Genomic DNA, 5,515 nt, shown 5'->3' with positions numbered 1-5,515 from the left:
AGCAACAGGTCCATGCGAGTAGTGACTCTGAACTACCCCTACTTCCTTGTTCGAAGTACTCCATCGATTGGCCTTATCGCTGGTGTGTGGATCCACCAGCCATCATCGCCACCGCAACACATACTTCACAAACAATATACATTTATCAAGTTCAAAGTGGATTCGTTGCCGAAAAACACAGTCCTAGCACACACCATTGGACATGCATGGAATTACTAGATTATACTCACTAGTGCATAACCGGGCAATAGCACCGGTTCGTAAGGCCCTTTAGTGCCGGTTCTGCAACCGGCACTAAAGCCCCCCCCCCCTTAGTACCGGTTCGGCACGAACCGCTACTAAAGGCCCACCACGTGGCGTGAGCTCGCGTCGTGGCATGGGGGACCTTTAGTACCGGTTGGTGTTACCCGGTACTAAAGTTTTTTTTTTTTGTTTTTTTTAGAATTTTGAAAAAAATTGATTTTTTCAATTTTTGATTTTCTGAATTATTTAATGATTTAGTCTCTAATCACCCCTCTTAACTGCTTAAAGTGTGGATCACTCATTCCAAATCGTCTAACTTCCCGGCCGGTCACCCATCCTCTCACTCCCCCAGCCTGAGCACGCTTAACTTTGGAGTTTTACTCCCCCTATTTTCAAGTCTGCACTTGTTGTTTTCCTGACAAATGTAAGATGTCAATCCTATTAATCCTCAGCAGTTTAGCTTGAGCATTAGGTCACACGTTTCACCGTTTGAGTTTGAAACTATTATTCTAAAAAACAGTAATTATTTAGTAACACTAATATTTCTTGAATAAGTTTGACCAGATTTGACCAAAATTCAAAAAATCGAAATAATTATTTAGTAACACTAATATTCTTGACTAATTATGTAGTAATATTAATACTTCTTGAATAAGTAGTTTGACCATAGTTTGATCAGATTTAACCAAAATTAAAAAAATTGAAATTTGGGCATTTTTTTCCTTTTGGAATTTGAGGATTCTACAAAATTGCAAACAGGCCATAGGCTGTCAAAATCGGATGCGGATTTTCGTGCTGAATTTTTTGATATATTATACGTTTTTTTCCGACATCGTATGCAAAAGTTATAGCCGTTTTTACATTTTCCCTACACTTTTTGCAAAACATGTCCAAATTTAAGTTTTCAAATTTTCCTAACTAGTAGATGTGGTAATATAACTACCTCTCGAAGGATTTTATTTTTTGAAGTTTTTATCATTTTCTTTTGATTTTTTCAAAACTGAAATGGCGATACACGGGGAGGGGGGTAGAGTTTGAAAATTGCCTTATAGTCCCGGTTTGTGTCTCCAACCGGGACTATAGGTCAGACCCCTTTAGTCCCGGTTCATGACACGAACCGGTACTAAAGGGCTAACCTTTAGTACCGGTTTGTGCCACGAACCGGTACTAAAGGTGATCGTGGGGCCCAGGCCTGATGCCAGCCTGCCACCACCCCTTTAGTACCGGTTTGTGGCACGAACCGGTACTAAAGGTTCAACACGAACCGGCATTAATGCATAGCCGTTCGAACCGGCATTAATGGTACCATTAGTATCGAATCAAAATCAAACCGGGACTAATGTGTCTCACATTAGGTCATTTTTCTACTAGTGACTCCCTCCATGCCATAATATAAAAGCGTCGTTGACATTTAATATTTACTTATCCCATTTCATACTTTTTTATTTATTTAATTCATTTAAATGCACCAATTTAGGACAATACAGTTGCCCATGCATGGACCACAGAGCCATGAGTTAGCTATGGATAGGGTGCATGGAAGCTTGCTATCCATGTGCCAGAGCCATGAGTTGGTTGTGAGATCTTATGGGTTTCACCTCTAGCCTACCCCAACTTGTTTGGGACTAAAGGCTTTGTTGTTGTTGTTGTTGTTGTTGTACAGTTGCCCATGCATCTAGCCTAGATGACTAGGATCAGGCGAGCAGGAGTGAAATGCCACATACTTATTCTATATACCTCCATGACATGAGATTGAGCAAGAAGAGCTCCTCCTAGAGCATGGACAGACGAGGCACTCATAGGCTCTCGTAGCGCAGGTGCCTCCTCTTCTCTAGCCTCCCGCGGCGAGTGCCACTCTCCCTGCGAGACACGGTCCGGTTAGAAACACGGATAGACGTTCGAATTTGGTTTGCGTGGGACTATCTTCAAGGTTAGAAACACGAATCATCCATCTTCCTTTGGGTGGGACTATCTGTAAAACCACCGGGTGCTACCGTGCTCACCAGTATTGGTTGTGGAATACCACTTTGTCTGCTAGCACATGCTTGTCGTCATCGTTCCTATGCCATTGGTAGACGGCGTGTGTCCTGTTCTTCAGTTGCAAGGTCGAGTGGCCATAGCTGGCCTCCCTGAACGCGGAGTAGTCCGGTTGCGGGTCGTTGAACCTGCAAGCAACTTTTCGAGGTTGGCCAGACGAGCAAGCCTTGCACGAGTTCCACAAGCACCTATCTAGTCAATATGTCCCTCTTCTTACCTCAAAGCAAGTCCTTCTGTGTCGCCCCCGTCACCCGCTGTTATGTACACGGAAGCCAATTCGTCTCTCACCGGGTATCGAGTCCCCAATGTTACCTTGTAGTCCACATTGGATACATGGTGCTGCAAATCAACACTCGGTGCTGACATGTCATCAGGTCAGGGTAGGCCATGAAAGATCAAGTATACAAAAATCAGATCAAATTCATCGATTTATTCATATAATGCTCGAGAATGAAGTGAAGAATTTACCGATCTCTCATAAGCATGGACATGACCCGCGAATACCAAGTCCACATCATATTTGACAAACCATTCCTCGAAAGCAATCCTCATGCTCTCACCCTCCATGTAATGTGCATGATTGCTACTGCACATGGAGACGTGCATGAGAACAATAAGCCAAGGTGTCTCCCCCTGTCCACGCGCTTCAGTTCCTTCTTCAGCCACTTGTATTGAGGAGTGAATTTTACTGATGATACCACATGCAAGTTTACAAAACAAAACCAAAAAAAAACTTGCATCAGAATCGGCACAATCAATAAAATCCTCTACACTAGAGAAGAACATCGAGATGTCCAATCATGCATGCAAGTAATAAAGGGAACTTACTGAATGGGGAATAGCTAGAGAGAACAATAATATGAGCAGATGCATGCCTGACTGCATACCACATTGGGGAGCTGCTCTTCGATGCCCGGTATGGTGTTGCATATCTGTATAGATATGGCTTGAATGTAGAAGTTTCTCCCTGGAATACCAAACATAATTAAACCATAGTCAAGAATTGATAAGGCAACATGATCCTTTTGAAAACAGGAATAGAGCAAAATAAAGCTCAAACCCAACACACACACATGATCTGGCAATTGCATTCTGATTTACAAAATGGCCACATTGCTATTTCTAGTTCAAGACTCAAGAGAAGTATATTGTACAAATGAAGATAATAAATAAAAAAGTTATGCGTATATGCATGGAACATGAGAGTATTGAAACATTGTCAACATCTTTGGCAATCCATTTCAACATATAGTTATATCAGTTGTGAGGTTATTGGAAGAAAATTGCGGAGTTGAGGAGATAACATACCAGATCATGCATGTATTCTATTTCATGATTCCCAGAGTTCCATATCCATGGTTGATATGCAGTGCTACGTTCAACAAGTCGACCTCAAGAATCCCACCGACCGCCATCATTGTCTTTATATTTATCAGCATATGACAAGTCCCCAACATATAAAACACTTTGTCCTCCACTTTTCACATAATGTTGGAGAGTTGAGAGTGAATTAAATGTTTGCCCCAGATCACCTAGCACAGTGAGCCAGAAAAAACGAGGCAAAATTGCCTAAATTGCTACATTACTAAGCCCACCATGCGTCACCTACTGAGCTGCATGCTACCCCTGAAACATTTTTCTTAATCTTTTGTTTTATTTCTTTTTTCTTGAGGGACTTTCGTTTTGTTTCTTTATTGTAATGTGATACAACAACAGTCTATAATTTGGACAGGAAGAGAGAATGCATATGCATGACCAGGAACTATTGCGTAACTTGGACTAAATTGTTTGAGTAGTGCTCATGGGGAAAGAGAAAAAAAACTAGTCAAATTACCGGCTCATGTACCCAAGGTTCTGTGCTATTTTTCCAAACTGTTTTTCCAGTTCCTTAGTAGCCTCCGCCGGGGATTAGTTGAGACTCTATAGATACATCCGCTTGAGCGTCAACTAATTCCGGACAAAGGAAGTATTACTTAAGAAAACCTACTGCGTAGTCTCGTAACCTTTTTCATACTTTTTCCCATTAGGTCTTAGAAAAATGTTGTAGAGATCTAAAATAGTGTAAGGACAACATGTCCTGATTTTTATAAATAGAAAGTAATTAAAGAAGAGAACACAAACCTATGATGCCAAATGTGTAGGGTGCATCTAGATCAATAGCTGGAGGTGTTCGAAACCAAAATTCTCGAGCGGGATCTCCTATTCCAATCTTGTAGTAATACTTAGTGTTATACTGCAAACCAATAAAGTAGAGAATTTTATGTTGGAACTAACTAGTAGTACAAGATTGGGTACAAAACATAGTATCGTCTTCATTCACCGGAATATAAACAAACTCTGCGTCTACACTCCACGTACACTAGGAAATGGATGAAACAATTTGTGTAGTGGACATCATGTCCCAATAGAATAAACCTAATACTCCCCTTGAAAAAAAGAATTGACTGTATATATTTGAGATTTGGTGATTTTGCATATGACATCACTCCAACTTTACATAAATAAAACATGTCAAAATATTGCATTTTGAGCCACAATGTTTGGCCATGTAAATTATGACAACAGCAAAGAAGATAAAATTGCATAAGAATACAATGGAAACCTTAAGGACACAACAGAAAAAAAGAGGTATATTACCTCAAGGCCATCAACAAGGCAGTGGTGTATGCATCCAGATCGATAGTTGTAAAACGTATAATTCGTCATCCTCCCTTTGGCTTTCCGATCATACCGTTTCTCCTCTTTACCGTAAAACACCTCGCTCCGTGTGGGTTCCAACGCGGTAACCCATGAGATTATGACGGCTTTCCCGTCGTAGTCACCTTGAGCGATATGAACCTGACGGCCAAATAGGCAGCGATTACAAACACCGAGTACATCGCCCCAAATTTGTTAAAATGATGGACGGACTTGTTGTGGAGCGTTGTGGCCTTTCGAAACCGTAAGGGACTCGTGATCTAGAGGAATGCATGTCGTCGGACGGGAACTCATCACGCACGTAGGAGCTCATGCGGCCAGAGTAGACGCCGCTTACTAGGCAGAGCAGGACGTGCGTCAGCAGCACCAGCGAGCCCCGGCTCCTCATTTGGGAAGAATGATGGCGCCGCCAACACCCCCTTGCCCCTGGAAATTGTACCAAACAGAAGATGTGCGAGAGGGGCGGGCGGACGTTGGAGCGATGGAGTGACGGCGGAGAGGCAGAGACCGACCGGGGCTAAATAGGAGGTGGCGTGGC

The 5,515-nt window shown here is 42.2% G+C and overlaps 1 pseudogene; it reads right to left on the bottom strand.

Annotated features, from left to right (window-relative positions):
- Positions 1-2,039: 2,039 nt before the first annotated feature.
- LOC125524388 lies at positions 2,040-5,365 on the bottom strand (annotated as a pseudogene).
- Between the last annotated feature and the right edge of the window lie 150 nt (positions 5,366-5,515).

The sequence above is a fragment of the Triticum urartu genome, chromosome 7, assembly GCF_003073215.2.
Source record: "Triticum urartu cultivar G1812 chromosome 7, Tu2.1, whole genome shotgun sequence".
Lineage (NCBI taxonomy): Eukaryota > Viridiplantae > Streptophyta > Magnoliopsida > Poales > Poaceae > Triticum > Triticum urartu.
This window is presented reverse-complemented; position numbering and strand designations above follow the sequence as displayed.